Here is a 16,739-nt window from a genome sequence, read left to right on the forward strand (position 1 = left end):
CGCGCCGGGCGCCAGGCGGCAGAACCCGCCCGCGCTCCTGCGGAGCTCTCCACGGTGCTCAGCTCTCCAAGGCGCGAGGCTCCGTTCGAGCGCCGGCGGGCACCCGGCGGGGTCCGCCGCCCCGCCGGCGTGGCAGCCCCGGGCCCCGCGGGCGGGCGGGCAGCTCCGCGCTCCGGGGCCCACGGGGCCGCGTCCCCGAGCAGAGAGAGCCCCGGCGGCGGCGGCGGCGCGGCTGCTGCGCCATGCAGGTTCCCGGGCGCGCGGGCGCGCGCTCCCTCACTCAGCTTCCCGGGTTAATTAGCAGCCTCGGCGTGTGGCTGGGAGCGGCGCACAAAAGAGCGCTCGCCGCCGCCGCCGCCGCCGCCGCGTCCCCGTCCCCGTCCCCGTCCCCTCCCAGCAGCCCGGCCGCGCTCCGCATCTCCGGGCCGTCCGCAGGGGAGGCGGCTGGCGGGCGGGCTGGCGGGCTGCGGGGCGGACAAGTAGTCCCAGCATTTCCCTGGGCAGGTAAGGAGGTGGGAAGGATGCGGGGGGCGGGGGGGAGACAAAGCCCCCCCGGGGGCCGGATGGCTCCCAGCCTCCCAAGCTCTCCGGTGCATGCCCAGAGGCCCCCGTGTCTCGGTGCACGGGCGCAGCCCGCCCCTAGGGTCTCCCGGGCTCCCCCCGCCCCCGGGAACGTGCGAGCGAGAAAGGGAGGGACGCCGCCAAGGCAGGGTGCAGAGGGGTCTTCGCCTAGGGGCCGCCCCGGTGAGCTTGTTGCTGGCATCCCAGCGGAGGGGAGGAGGGGTGCAGGCCAGCCCCTCCTTTTGCCCAGGGGGTGGGATGCTGAGGCCCGGCAATATGATGCGTCTCCCTCCCCTCTTCGCACCCGAGGGCTGCAGGTGCCACCTGGGGACAGGCTGCAGGGAAGTCCTGTGTCCTCCTCCTCTCCTCCAGAACGGCCCCCCCAACGCAAACTTCTGGCAGTGCAGGATGGGTCCTGTTGGCCTCGTGCGCTGCATCCAAATTTGCCACCCTTCCTTGCTTCTCCCCGTCCTCCTCCTGCCACTCCAGCTCCCTTCCCCGGCGTGGGAGGATTTGCATTTGTGTGGGAGGTCACCGCATTAAGCCAAATAGGTCCAAAATTTGAAGCGATTTGGTTCAGACAGATGGAAGCGCATGGGAAACTCTGCAAGGCAACCTTTCCCCAGTCCGGCTCTCCCCTCCAAATGTCTTGGACTACACGTCCCATCACCCCCAGCCAATGGCCAGGCTGGCTGGAGATAATGGGAGTTGTAGTCCCAGCGCATCTGGAAGGCATGAGATTGGGGGAGGCTGGTCCAGGTTCCATACTGGGGGTGCACTGGAGAGCTGTTGGGGGTGTAATAGTTACCTACTTTCCACCCCCTCCTAACCTCACCCCCACCCTCAAAGCATGCATTTATGGTGCAGGGGAGCAAAACCCAACCCTTAGAAGGGGGCAACCTTGCAAACAAAAGTATCATGTTGGTGATGCCTTTGGGTGTGTGTGTGTGTGTTTTAAATGTTTCATGCCTGGCTCTGGATGATGAGAGCAAGGAGGAGTTCGTCGTCTCCTTTGCTTGGCCAGTCTGTTGCTATGGCTTGGGGCCAAGGGGTATGAACGCTTGGGGAGTGGGGAGCTGGTGTGGCGGTTTGGGTCGCCCTGTGTCTGTTTTGCAAGGAGGCATGGAGACCAATGCTGGGAGATTTCCTCTGCCTGGCACAGCGGTGGCATCTTTTTCTTCCCTGCTATTGTGGAAGCTGCAGAGAGAGAGAGAGAGAGAGAGAGAGGGAGAGGGAGAGGGAGTGTGAGAGAGGGATTTGCTAGTGCTGCTGGCTGCTGGCCCTCATATGGAAACACGGGATGGGGAAAACGGTCTCTAGCTGGGAAACCGCAGTCTCTTTGCTTTGTTCCGGTTTGACCTGTCTTGGCTGTCATTCCTGCGATGAGCCCCCATCGTATATTTTACTGCATTGTGGGTATTTGTTATCATTATTATTGTTATTATTTACAGTTTCTGCTCTGTCATTTAATCCTTGCGACAGAAACTGTTTTGGCACCTGAAAGATTAGCAGATGGATGGCAGCAGGAGCTCAGATGCGCAGCGGTTTGTCGCTGAACCAGACTAACCCATCTACCCTTCTAGGATTTGTGTTTTCAACACAGTCCTGACATACAGGACCTGCAGGTATAAAATAAGACAGTGCACATGGAATAGACAACTCCAAATCCTCTTCCAACCATATTCCAGTCTTCAGGTTCAGATTATACATGTGTGTTTCTGACCTTGTGTATCTCTTCTGCGCACACTTTGTTGGGGGATTCGGGGTAGATTTCTTTAACTCGAAGGAAAACCAGGGAAGAATCAGATCCAGTACATCTCTTCCTCTCTCCTGCTTCCCCCCTCTGAGTTTTGCATTTCTTCCTAGTCTCTCCCCCCCCCTCTCTCTCTTTATCATGCCTCCAGTGTAGCAACTGAATTGAAGCTTCTGATCCAGTGATTTCCTCCCCACCGTAATGAGGTCTGGAGGGAGAAACTACTCAATTAAAAATTCTCCACTTCATTTTTCTTTGGGTAAACAGCGTGACAAATTATAACATGATTTTCTCCCCCCCCCCACTCCACTCCCTGTTTGCTTTATTCTTGCTGTATGATTCTAGCAAATGTTGCCACTGAGGGGAGGAAGATTGGTGCCCCCCCCCTCCATCCAGCATTTAATGCTAAATCAAGAACAGCAGCAGGAATACTTGACTATGTGGCAGCCGGTGCAGTGCGTTTGTGAAATTATCTTCCTCGGTGTTCTGCGCCCTTTGGCATTTGGAACATGGAAATGGGTCCGCTTGCGTTTGTACGTCAAGGGAAGGGTGGTTCGTTTGTGTGGCACCATCTGTGTGTCCCCGGTGAAAAAAGTTGTGTGCGCTTCTTCTCTGGTAGGAAAGTGGAATTCTGCAGATTTGTGCTCGGGAGGACACGATTGCCATGGGTGTCAGTTCCATATCCATGGGTGGCTGCCATATGCTTGATGGCTGCATGGATAGATGCAGGACCCCTTGAGCATGGCTCTTGTGGAAGGCTGGATTTTGTTAGAATCAAACTGCAGAAGAACAGGAGTGGAGGTCAGTGGTTCCAGCATAGGGCTGCCTTTGGGGAGCATTTGGAACTGCAGTCTGTTTGGGATCCAGAATGCAGCCGTGAGGAGGTCGCTCGCAGGCACTAGCCAGGAAGAATCTCTGAAAACTGTACTGGTTACCAGTAAGGGTGGAGCTGCATGTTACGTGTGACATGTGACACCAACTAAAATGGCATTTGCATCTTGAGTTCTCCCCCCACTCCCCGTAGTGTGTAGGATTACTTAACCCGTGTCATGATGTTAACACGATGCGCATTTATCTGTGCCCGCTCTTATGTCATCAGCTGAACTAGGGAGACCTGGGTTCAACACTGCACTCATCCACGATGCTCACGGGGTCACCTTGGGCCAGTCACAATCACTCTGAGCTTAATCTACCTTGCAGGGTTATTGTGAGGGCTCTTTGGAGGAAGGATGGGATTAAAATGCAGTAGTGGTAGTAGCGATATTGTTATTTCGATTATTGTTTTTGATGATGATTGATAATAATAGTAATATCATCATCATCGTTATTAATAACAAGTTGTAACATGGGTGAAGTGATCCTACACATTATGGAGGAGGAAGAAAACTTGCCCTGGGATGCAGCTTTCTGCAGTGCATTATATGTAGTTCCACCCTAGGGACTGGGACCCAGTTCCAAGTGCTGGTGCTTTACTTTAAATACTCTTATTCTCAGCACCATCAACGCACGTGGCACTTTATGAAGTGCAAGAGAACAGGGTCCTCTTGTACTAACCCTCGAAACTGTGACATGGTTATGAGGAGCCCAACGCATTTCGGCCTTTCCCCCCTTATTTTAGGCCTTCTTCCAGGGGTAAAGAAAAAAGTCTGCAGAATTTTTTCAGCAAAAGATTGACAGAGGAGACAATCTACTGGCTGAAACGCGTTGGGCTCCTTATAATAAATCCAGTCTTGCATCCTGACAACCCGTTTCTCTTCTTTGTGTTCTAATCCCTAAACTGTCTTGGTCCTGATTACTTGAAAAAACATACCCTCCTGTGGGTTCCCACTTGCGCCTTCAGACCTTTGGGAAAGGCTCCATCACCTGAGATTCAGTGGGTATCTACTACGCCCAGAGCCCTTCAAATGTAGCGTACAAATGTACTTCTGAATTGGATTGAGCTGTTAGAGGTCACTCTGTTCTTCTTCGGTCAGATCTCACCTGGATTACTATCTCTAGTTCTGGGAAACAGAGTTTAAGATCTGGGTTCTAGTCCCCACTCGGCCATAATGTTCACGGGGTGACTTTGGGCCAGTCACTGACTCTCAGCCTAACCTACCTCACAGGGTTGTTGTGAGGATAAAATGGAGAGGAGGAGGATCATGTATGCCACCTTGGGTTGCTTGCAAGAGGACAAAAGGCAGGATATAAATGTAATAAAGAAAAATGAAATTAAAAATATTTATTTATTTCTATACCCTGTTAGCCGAAGCTCTCTGGGCAGTTCACAAAAATTAAAACCAAAAAACGCAGGATAAAACAATAAAAAATAAAAAAGCATTAAAACCACAATATAACGATACAACTAGAATAAAACCTAGCAGCAATGCAGAGATTTAAAATACATATTTAAAACACCAAAGCTAAAAGACTAGGAAGCTAAAATGCTAAAATAGTGGGAGAATAAAAAGGTCTTCACCTGGTGCTGGAAAGAGTACAACGTAGGTGCCAGGAGAACCTCTCTAGGGAGCTCATTCCACAGCCGCAGTGCCACAGCAGAAAAAGCCCTCCTCCTAGTAGCCACCCGCCTCACTTCCTTTGGCAGGGGCTCATGGAGAAGGGCCTCTGAAGATGATCTTAAGGTTTGGGCAGGCACATATGGGAGGAGGCGATCCTTCAGGTAACCTGGCCCCAAGCCGATAAGGGCTTTGAATGTGAATACCAGCACTTTGAATCAGGCCTGGAAGTGGACTGGCAGCCAGCGCAGCTGGAAAAGTACTGGTGTAATGTGATCTCGTTGGCCAGTCCCTGTTAACAATCTGCTGCCCTATTTTGGACCAGCTGAAGTTTCCGGACTGTTCTCAAAGGCAGCCCCATGTATAACGCATTGCAGTAATCCAGACGAGAGGTTATCAGAGCATGGATAACTGTAGCTAGGCTATCTCTGTCCAGATAAGGGCGTAGTTGGTATACCAGCCTAAGCTGATAAAAAGTGCTCTGTGCCACTGAGTTCACCTGTGCCTCAACTGATAGTTCTGGGTCCAAGAGCATATTGATGGCACCTCAGCCCACACCTCCGGATAACCTCCCCCAGTGGTTTCATGTAGATGTTGAAGAGCATAGGGGATAAAACAGAGCTCTGTGGAACCCATGGCACAATTGCCATGGCACAGAGCAATAATCCCCCAGCACCACCTTCTGGAATCGGCCATCCAAGTAGGAGTGGAACCACGGCAGTGCCGTGCCTCCAGCTCCCAACCCAGATAACCTATCCAGAAGGATACCATGGTCAATGGTATCGAAAGCCACTGAGACGTCCAGGAGGATCAACAGGGTCCCCCTGTCTCGCTCCCGGCGGAGGTCACCCCACAGGGTGACCGAGGCAGTTTCTGTTCCAAAACCAGGCCTGAAGCCCGATTGAAATGGATCTAGATAATCTGTTTCATTCAAGAGTGCCTGGAGTTGTCCTGGAACCACCCGCTCAAGCACATTGCCCAGGAAGGGGATGTTGGCCACTGGCCTATAGTTGTTAATGTCTCCAGGTCCAGGTTAGGCTTTTTCAGGAGTGGCCTAATCACTGCCTCTTTTAAAGAGGCTGGTACCTCTCCCTCTCTCAAGGAGGAATTTACAACCTCCTGGACCCAGCCAGACATCCCCTCCTAGTTGTAATAAGCCATGAAGGGCAAGGGTCAAGCACACAGGTGGTCAACCAGACTTGGCCAAGCACCTTGTCTGCATCCTGAGGCCTCAATAACTGAAACTCATCCAATAAAACTGGGCCAGACTGTGCTCTGGACACCTCTACTAATGGAACTGCATTAATCATGGTATCTAATTCATGACAAATCTGAGCGACTTTATCCTCAAAGTGCCGTGCAAACTTGTCACAGCGTGCTACCGAGGGTTCCACAGTCTCCCTCCCTGGCCCAGAATGTAACAGGCCATGAACCACGTGGAAAAGCTCCACTGGATGACACTGAGAAGATGCAATGCTGGTGGAGAAGAACTGTCTCTTTGCCACCCTCACCGCCACAGAGTAGGCTCAATAATGAGCTCTAACCTGTGTTCGGTCAGACTCAGCATGAGTTTTCCTCCACCCGCATTCTAGCTGTATCTCCTCTTGCTTCATTGCCCTCAGCTCGGGTGTATACCAAGGAGCTGGCTGGGCTCTGCTCAGGGGGAGAGGGTGCTTGGGTACAATCATGTCAACTGCCTGAGTCATCTCTGCATTCCACAGAGCGACCTGGGCTTCGACAGGAGCACCAGCCATACCAGCAGGAAAATCCCCCAGAGCCCTCTAGAATCCATCAGAATCCATTTGCCTCCAGGGGCGGAACATTTTAATAGGTCCCCCACACTTGCAGAGGGGAATGGCTGCCAAGAGTCTGAACCTCAGCAGGAAATGATCTGATCATGACAAGGGACAGATGTTAATTCCCCCACTTTCAGATCACCATCCTCCTGCCCAGTCGAGAAAACCAGATCTAGCTGTCAGGATTGCCCCTGGTGCCTTCTGAATCCTCCAATAGCCAGAATCAACACTCAGACAAAAGGGCTGCTTTCCAAGGCTTTAATTCCATTCAACCTAATTAAGCTTACAGATGCTAATTGCCTGGGACTCAGAGGAAATACAAAGGAACAGCCTACCAGGGGTTTCTAAGAGTTAGGATGGCAGTTGGTCTCCATTTGGGGAAAAGCGCAGCAACTCTCTGAACTTAAGGAGTAGGAGGGGAAAGTCTCCCCCTCTCTCGTGGTCCTTGGGGCGCAGCTGTTGACGTCGAGCCAATCGGGCTGAGCGCCTGAGCTCAGCTCCCGCAACCTCTCGCTTGTGCCTGCACCTGCGCCTCATGTCTAAAAGCTCAAGTTGTCCCTCCTTTTCCATGCCAGGGTCACTGTTGCTCCCAGGAATGTGAGGGGGGGGGCTCCCCTTCCAGCTGCACCTCTGAAACCTGAGAGAGTTCCTCTCCCACGGATTGTATCTCCTCCTCAGAATCAGAGCTGCTTTGGGACTCTATGGGCTCAGATCCAACCCTGACATCAGCGTGTGTCCTTTTACATGTGTTGGGCCAATGACATGTTGGGACAGCCCCATGGTTGTCATGGTGGCCATGAAGTCCTGAGCTGCCTTGGATACAGCAGCCTCGGCATGGGAGTTGAGATCCCCCAGGACCATCATCCTAGGGCTCCTCAACACCAAGTCCGAGACCACCTTTGTCAGCTCAGGCAGGGAGTCTGATGGGCAGCGGGGTGGGCAGTACGCCAGCAGAATCCCTGATCTGTCCCGGGTACCCAACACAAGGCGCAGACACTCAAGATCTGCACTTGAATGAGCAGGAAGCCTGGAGAGAGGGATCGGATTCCTATAGACCATGACAAACCCCCCTCCCCGACCTTCAAGTCGGTGTTGGTGCTGCACTGAGTACCCAGGAGGGCACAGGAGAGAGTAACCCCACCCTGTTCCCCCACCCAGGTCTCAGTAATACATACCAGGTCAGCCCCCTCATCCACAATCAAATCATGGATGAGGAAGATTTTATTTTGGGCTGACCTGGCATTCAGCAGCAGCAGCAGCAGACCTGAGGGCAGACTGGTAAGGCTGCCAGGAGCCATCTGGCTGGGGGAAGAACCGGAAGAGGGGACAGCTGTAAGGTATCTAGCCCACCTTCTCCTCAGCTGGCCTGTTAATCCCCCCAACACCATACCTCCCCCTACCCATGACCACAGTTATGGTGGAACCCCCCGACCCCCTGAGTTACTCAGTGGACTTCCCAGGCACATATTAAAAATGTTAAAATATAAAATATAAAACAATATAATAGAGAGAGCAACAACTAAGAAGGAGCAAATAAGATCTGCATTTGCCCCTGTCTTCCTGTTCTTTGAAGCTGCTGCCCTCTGCTGCCGCTACTTGCTGTTAGTAGCTGGTTGCAGGTACCTCTGGAGAGGTGGCGGGCGGGTCTTCATGTGCTCCTCCAATCCCATGCGTCTCCAAGTGCCAAGCTAAGTACCCCCCGCTGTTAAATACCTGTGGGGTGGAAGAGTGGCTGGTCAGCTGATGGCCGTCACCAGTGGGAGAGGCCTCAGCAAGATGGCTTTGATAGGAGGCCCCGCTCCAAACACACTCCAGAGCGTATCAACACACTGGAGCATGTCCAGAGGAGGGCGACAAAAGTGTGAGAGGTCTGGAGACCGAGTCCTAGGAGGAAAGGTTGAAGGCGCTAGGTATGTTTTAGCCTGGAGAAGAGATGAGTAAGTATGATAGCCATCTTCAAATCTTGGAAGGGTTGTCACACAGATGATGGAGCAAACTAGTTTTCTGTTGCTGCAGGGGGTAGGACCTGAACCAAGGGGTTCAAATTACAGATTTTGACTAAAAGTTGGGAAGAATGTCCTGGTGGTCTGAAGTGTTTGACAGTGAAACAGGCTGCCTCAGAAGGGTGGATCCTCCTCTTTTAAGTGGGGTTAAGCAGAGGCTGGATGCGGCGGAGGCTGGTGGCTCTGATGTTGGTGGGGCGGTGAATCTGCTTCAGGTTTCAGTCAGAACCAGTCAGGACTTGAAAGAGCTATCCAAGGTTGGATTGCTCCTTGGATAGCTCCATGAGAGTTCTGATTGAAACCTGGAGCAGATTCACCACCCCACCGGCATCAGAACCACAAGCTTGCACTGGCTGGATGGCTACCTGTTCACGATGCTGTAGCAGCAGATTTCCTGCATCAGCTGCATGGACTAGATGATCTTTGTAGTCCCCCCAACTGTGTTTATGAGAGGATAGAGCATTGGCTGTTGTGCTGTCATCCCCATTGCTGATTTTGTGCTTGTTTATCTTGTGATTGCAATTATATGATTGTGGCATGGATTGTATTTTTAAAAATCTTCTGTGAGCTGCTTGGAAAACCTGGTTCGCTGGCAAGTGGGCTATACGTTTTAGAACAGGGGCAGGGTGACCTCCAGGCCAGGGGCCAAATCTGGCTCTCCTGGTGCCCTGATTCTGGGGTTCCCAGAGGTCCATGTCCCCTTCCCCCAAGACTGATCATTTGGTGGTTTCCTGGCCTTTGTGTAGTTTTTTCTTACCACAGCCAACTAGGCAAGTGGCTATTTTCAGGACTGCTGTGGTGCTGGGCTGCTCAGATGCTGAGCTGGTGGGCTGCCGTCACGGGTTTCAGGGGTGTTTCATTTGTGACATCTCTAATGTATACCTGCAACTGGAATACTAAAATGTAAACATGTCCACATTCCTCGGGGAGATCTTACTTGGCTGGGGCATTCTAAAGTGTATGCCCATGTGAGGAAACGATCATCTACCCCTTTAATTGGGTGAAGTAGCTGTGATGTTCCTGGCACAAGCCAATGGGCCCTGATTTAATTCATAGTAGAAGGGGTGATCTGTATGGCTGCACTGAATTGGTTCACGCTTAATGTCAGCTCATGGTTTGACATTATGTGACTGAGTCATATAAGCGACTGAGTATCAAGCTTGCATGCTTGCTTCCCTTCTCTCATGTTCCCTGATTCTGTGGCCTGGTTCCCACAACACACTGGGCTCACCGTGGGTTGTTTAACTGCCGACAAGCCGTGCTGCACGCAAGGTGACATTTTGAATATGCAAAATGGTGGGGGGTTACCATGTCATGAGAACCTGGCCACCATTTGAAGGTTAAACAACCCTTGCATAACCCTACTACAGATTGGTGCATCTAGCCCAGTGTTGTCAACACTGAGTGGCTGCAATGGCTCTCCAGGCTTTCAGGCAGGTTTCTTTCCTAGCCCAACCTGGAGATGCCTTGGGTCAAACTTGCGACCTTCTGCGTGCAAAGCAGGGGCTCTACCACTGAGCTATGGCCCTTTCCAAGTAGCAGGTGATGGGAAGGACCTTTCTTTGTTTGCAAACCTGGGTAGCTACTGCCAGTCAGAGTAGACAATATTGGGCTAGGTGGACACATTGTCTGTCCTTTGTATAGGGATGTACAGATTTTATTAAATTCATTCTGTTTGTGTTTTGCAGATTGTTGGGTGTCTTTCATTCTGTTGTCCACTCATTGATGGAATCAGATTTTTTTTTTAGGGATATACGAGAATTCCATTCCACTTTTGCTAAAGTGCATTAGTGCAAGTGTGAAGTAGTGCTAATGTGCATTAGCGCAATGCGAATTTACGCAAATCTCCCCCCCCCCCAAGTTAAAAACCAGTCCGAGCAACTCAGAAAAGGCTGGTCTTCTGCAGAATCCATAGGCTGGAGAAATCCACAATGGCTTTCTGTGTGTTCGATGTCCTTACACTTGTATAAGGCAGATCCCTAGATTGTTCTTAGATCTTCTAATACTATTACATGATTATAATCTATTTCATTTAAAAAATGGTTTTCAAGAGCAGCAACACATTGCCAGACATGTATTTTAAGCAGCGTTCCTCTTGGAGTATTTATTTTTCAGTTTTTTGTCAGGTGGGGAGCATGCAGTTCATTTTTGAAAAACTAGAGCCCATCTTATTAACTGTGCAAAATAATAATATGGAATTATCTGAATTGGGCTTGAATTCTTAGAGTGCACTGTACAATTCACTCTACATTGTACAGTTTCTTAATGGAAAGTTTGTGTGTGTGTGCATGCACACACACACATCCATGCACACCCAAAATGTTTGATGCAATTAAGGCACTCTACTTGATCCATTGATTAATTAGTCAGCTTGTTTGTTCAGTTCCTTGTTTTTAAAGACTGTTTCTACTCTTGTAGCTTTGGAGATAAGAATGTAGAATGTTAGAAGAGGTAGAGGGGTTGTTGGAAGTAGCTATTTGCACCCACAGGAGAAATTGTGTCGCCATTTCCGTTTCCCATCCCAAAGTGATGGAATAGTGTATAAAATCCATTGGTGGAATCAGAATCCACCTGGTTCCTTGTGCCCTTCCCTAGTTCACTGCTGTTTTGATTTTTGCTGTTGCTGCTGTTAATATCGCTGTTGCTGCTTTTAACATTGTTGTTGGTTTTATTGTTGTTTTTACTGTTTTTATAGTTCTATCACTTTTAATATTTGAATTGTATTTTATTGTTGTAAGCTGCCTTGGGAGGGCTTCTGCCCTGAAAGGCGGCCAAGAAATATTTTAAATAAATAAATAAAATTTTGGTGGAAGCTCTACCTTAGGTGGTGCCGTACGCACATGTTTGCTCCTTGGATTTTCTATGTGGGGCACCAAATATTTGGGTCCATCTTTGATTCTAGGCTGCATTGGTATATCCTCTTGTTTGGTTCCAGGGACATCATTCCAGAGGTGCTCCAGTAAGAAGCACATGGATGATTCCAACTAGTGGAAATACTGTGGAAGAATGCTGCCTTATACCATGGGACATTATTTGTCTATGTAGCCCAATATTGTCTACTCTGACTGGCAGAGAGCTTGAGCATCATCTGATATCTGATCGCAACTGGCGATGCAAGGGATTGAACTGGGTCAGACCCTTGGTCCATCTAGCCCAGTACTGTTGACACTGACTGGCAGCCATGGCTCTCTAGGGCTTCACACAGGATTTCCTCTCCCTACCTGGAGATGCCAGGGATTGAACCTGCGATGCTCTGTGTGCAAAGCAGGCGCTCTACCCCTGAACTAAATGTTCCCTCCCTATGTGTGTGTCAATTGAAACCAGTGTTCCTTCCATTATAGACAGGCTTAGGGTCTATAAAGTTGGCTTTAATTTTTACTTTACCTAAACCCTCTCCTATAACTCAGCCTGTCTCTGATTTGATAGATGCTCAGTTATTTTAAATGTTTTAAAATGTGCCCTCTTGTGCAAAGAGGAGTCCAGTGGGCATACGGCTTAATGCAGAGATAAAGAACCTAATTTAAGAAAGCGTTTGATAAGTAGGTAAGCTGTGCTTTCACATCAGTCCCCTCCCTGCTTAATATAAACATTATTTGTATGACACGAGAGAGGATGGCCTGGACGATGTGGGGAAAAGGGTTGCTCAAGTGCATTCCTGGCTGTTCTTTGACTGTCTGCCCCCTTGGAACATGGTCCATGCAGAGAGATGCTGTTGGAGGGGGAAGAGATGAGTAGCCTGTACAGAAGGCTACAGTTGACTTCTAAAGGACCCAGGGCATGGCCTAAAGCAGGTTTTCCCAACCTGGTGCCCCCCAGATGTCTTGGACTTCCTCCCATCAGCCACATCCAGCATGGCAATGGTAAGGAACGCTTAGAGTTGTAACCCAAAAGTATCTGGAGACACTTTGTTGGGGAAGGCTGGTCTAAAGGCACATGAGTGCCATTTTTCTGAGGAATGGTGCAATATAAATTTGGCAACCAGTGATGCAGGACCCTTGTTGAAGTTGAGTCTGGGTCTGCTCAGTGCCTGGATAGGAGACCACCAGGGAACCTAATTTAAGTTGCCCCGAGTTCTGTGATGGAAGAAAGGTGGGATCTAAATTCCGCTTCTCTTTTTTTAAAAAAAATGGGGTTATACCAATCAGAAGGGCTGCTGTTGGACATCTGTGTACTTGAAAGCATCTCTTAAGGCCCGAATATAGCCAATCTTGGGTAGGTGATGAGACCACGTCCCAGTCCTGAATATGACTTCAAACATAGGCAGGTTCCTCTTACAAGGTCAGACTGTTTGTCCTCTAGCCTAATATTCTTTCCTCTGACTGGCAGTGGCTCTCCAGGGTCTCAGGCAGAAAAATCACCTGCTACCTGAGCCTTTTAACTGGATTTGCCAGGAATTAAATCTGGGAGGTGCTCTACCACTGAGCTATGGTCCCTTTATGAACTAGGTTCCTGCTTGAACCCCCTGAGAGATCTTAGTGTAGAAAGGGAGCCCTCACAGGACTACTTAGGGCAGGGTTGAGGAAGATCAGGCCGGGGGCCAAATCTTGCCCTCTTGGGCCCCCACTCTGGCCCTCCAGAGGGCCAGGCTCCCTTTCCCTAGTTTCTTGGGTTTTGTGTAGTTTCCCCCTCATTCTAAAAGCTTGAAATGCCTCTCCCAAGGCTTAGTTAGTGGCAGGAAGATCCTTCAGCTAAAATAGGCAGCTATTTTTGGACCTGCCCCTTTTGCTTTTGACCCCCCCCACCACTGGAGTATGGCCCCTGAGAGCTTCTCCGAAATGGAATCCGGCCCTCACGTCAAAAGAGGTTCCCCACCCCTGACTTAGAGGCCCCTTTTCCAGCTCAAGAAATGTGAAACGTAAAGTCAAGATTAATTTGATAAGAATAGTAGAATAGTATTAAAAATGAATAGAGTAACAGGTAAATAGAGAAATGCTGGGGTGAGATTACTGGAGTAATATTGAAGTAGCATCAGTGGAGGCTGGTGGCTCCAGTGTCAGTGGGGTGGAGAATCCGCTCAGGGTTTCAGTCAGAACGCTAAAGGAGCTACCCAAGGTGCTCTGCAAGGTGCTCTGCACTTTGGATCGCTCTTTTAGAGTTCTGACTGGTTGTGACCGAAACCCGGAGTGAATGCACTGCCCCACTGACATGGGAGCCACCAGCCTTCACTGATTGGCATGATTCAGAACCAGGTATGGTGGACTTCGCACAGAGCCAGAAACAGACTCGCTAACTCCCAGTTCTCCGCATCCCACAGCCAACTTTATGCAACCAGCCAACAAAGTGGTCTGTGTCTGAGCTGTGCTGCAGGTGTCTGAATACAGGCAGTGGTTCCACTGACTGAATGCTCCTCCAAACAAACAGACAAACAAACAAACAAACAAATCCATCCATCCATGTATGTAGAAAACTGGTGTGTCAGGGGAAAGGGTTCTACGCTCACCTTCTCCCTGACCATCCAGATTTCTATGTACAGGGTATTTATTTCTAGTTTATTTATGGAGGGGTGTTCAGTCATCTGACTTCCCTCTTGACCCAGTACAGCTGAGGAGCAGGTTTGCCACGCTGGACTGCAGGTAAGGCCTGGTTCCAGACGAAATGGCAGTCAGTGACACTCTTGGCCGAATGTGTGAACGGCCTGTATTGGACAGGAAAGTTCTGTCTGTCTTCACAAGTGAGCCGTCACTGCACGTTGCAGTTGCCAGACATGTATGTGTGAACTTACGTCTTGTTTAGTTTCAAGGGGAGGGCAGCGTAGCAGTGAGTCTGCACCTTTTCTACAAGCTCCTTGGCCACAACTTGGTAAGAATAGCATTTTTTTTTTTCCTGGTGAAACAGGATTCTGTTGTATTTGTGGAGTGACAGAAGCACCACCTGGTGGTCAAAATATGTATCTATCAATCTGTACTGTATTGCCTGTGGTGGCGAAGCCTCATGCTGATTGGCTGAACTGGGAAGGAATGTTTGTGAACAGTCCAACTGCTCCGCAAACAAAAGCTAGTGGAATGTTTGCAGCCCATTTTCAGTGAGGGAAAGGAGATCTGTCGCTTTGGCTGGACCTAAGGATGAGCATATATTTGCAAGGCTGGTTGAGGTCCCAGCTGAAGTGGCTACTAAGGAGCAGGGAATTCCACAGACAAAATGGTGGAAGAGAAGAGTCCAGAATTGACAATGGACTGGGCAGGATGACCCCTGAAGCTAGGATAAATGGAGGCTTAAGATAAAAGGAGGCATGGCATTGAAGAAAGGAGGGAATAATTATGAAGTGAACAGCAAGAAAAGTCTGGAAGGTTTGGGGCTGTGGGACAGTGATCATAGTGTTTAGTAGGCAGGGATGTTGGAGAAATCTGCAGCGGATTTAAATGGGTTTGTATTTTTATGAATACGACCTGTAGATTTTGCAGCGGACCGGCTTTTCCAAGTCATGTGGATTCTGTGACTGGCAGACCATTTTTTCACATTTGAGCGAATTCATTAATGCGGATTAGCACATTTGTGCAACTGCGCATTAGCTCTAATGCGCACTTGAGAATTAACACAAGCAGAATGAAATTCTGGTTTTAAAAAATTCGATTCCATCAATGAGTGCATGTCAGGTGTATTTCACTCCATCAGTCTGCGAAACACAGTACATCTCACCATAGTTTAGAAGACTGTGACGAGGTGGCCTTTGTGTCTTGCTCAGTCTGCTGTTGATGGGCAACTTCAAAGCCCTTTAGCTCTTCGTTTTGATGGCTCTTTATCGTTATACTGGACTTGGATGGGACATCCCTTCAAACTGAGGACTGTAAAAGAAGACACCTGGCAACCCTGGGCAGAGCTCCTGTGTGTGTGTGTGTGCTGTGTATGCAGAATGCACAACAATGGTCTGCCCTTCTCCCCCAGGAGTCCTTATACGCCCTCCCTCTTTGCTCTTGCTTCCCACCCCAATGACAGACAATTTGCTAGTTTTAAAATAGTGCCTGATATCTAGAGGAAGGCATTTTATTACAGCAACCTTAAGGTCGAATGGAAAATGTGCATGGAATTTAACTGCACCTCTCTGATAGTCTCCACTTCTTTCCAGTTTTAATTGCATGGTTGTGTCCATTTTGACATCTTGATGTTGCAAAAGAGCCTCAGAGCACGTTCTTGTTCCCAGAGGGGAGCAGCACAAGACCCATGGCCTGCCTGCTGTTTCTAGCATGTCACAGAGGCTTCCAAGTCTGCCAAACAGGCGTGGGCCGTATGTGTGGCTGAGCCAGCCCTGAGAAGGGCTTTGGAAGCGGGTGGCAGTGCCTCTGAGACAGCTGCTGTGGTGTAATGGCTGTCAGACTAGGACGGAGGAGACCCGGGTTCAAATCCCAACTAGGCTCATTGGGTGACCTGGGCTTGAAGCTGTCACTGTCACTGTCTCACTGTCTCGTAGCCTAACCTACCTCATGGGGTTGTTGAGAGGATAAAAAGGGGGCGAGGGAAGAACCATGTAAGAAATGAATAGGCCCTGATCCTGAGTGACTGCAGCGTCAGTGCCATTATGCATCTGGCAGTGGGCAGCTTGCATCTTTTGAATTTGGACATCTCCTTCTGCGGCAAAGTGAGAGACCAAACCCTGGCTCATATTACATGCTTGCCACATCACCCACAAGGGCGCTAAATGTATGGTGCTCCAGATGCACAAACTGCGCAGTCTTGAAATGGACCACTTCCCACATACATGTCATGCATGACATATTGTCATCTGACATGAATTATTTCCACTGCAGTGTCCATTTTGAGATTCTTCCAGGCTCTCTTGGGGCAGTGAGTATGTCTTTTTTTCCTCATCCATATTCCTCAGGACATCAGCAGGCCTGAACACCTGCTTTGACACCCTGAAGTCTCCTTTAGCTTGTGCCAAAAGACTCTTTATTGTTAATACTTGTGATAAAAGAGAATTTTCCCCAATGACCATTTATAGTAACGTGGGGACATAAATGCACACTACTGATTGTGAATATAAAACCAGAGAGTGTTCGTTATTATTTCACTTCATTTTCATTTATTATCTTTCTACCGCCTAACAGTCAAAGCTCTCTGGGCAGTTTACAAAGATTAAAAACCTTAAAAAATACAATCTTGTGCAGAATATAAAAACAGCTTAGCTACAAAAATA

At 49.4% G+C, this 16,739-nt stretch overlaps 1 protein-coding gene across 1 annotated transcript in view; it reads left to right on the plus strand.

Moving 5' to 3' along the window:
* The first annotated feature begins 328 nt into the window (after window positions 1–328).
* Window positions 329–16,739, plus strand: part of APBA2 (amyloid beta precursor protein binding family A member 2) — a 158,727-nt gene continuing 142,316 nt past the window's right edge. The window contains exon 1 of the mRNA XM_084816400.1: window positions 329–504. The gene's annotated coding sequence lies outside the window, so the exon portion shown is untranslated. The remainder of the gene's footprint in view (window positions 505–16,739) is intronic.

The sequence above is a fragment of the Heloderma suspectum genome, chromosome 11, assembly GCF_057233095.1.
Source record: "Heloderma suspectum isolate Gila_16-S chromosome 11, 16-S_ref, whole genome shotgun sequence".
Taxonomy (NCBI): Eukaryota; Metazoa; Chordata; class Lepidosauria; order Squamata; family Helodermatidae; genus Heloderma; species Heloderma suspectum.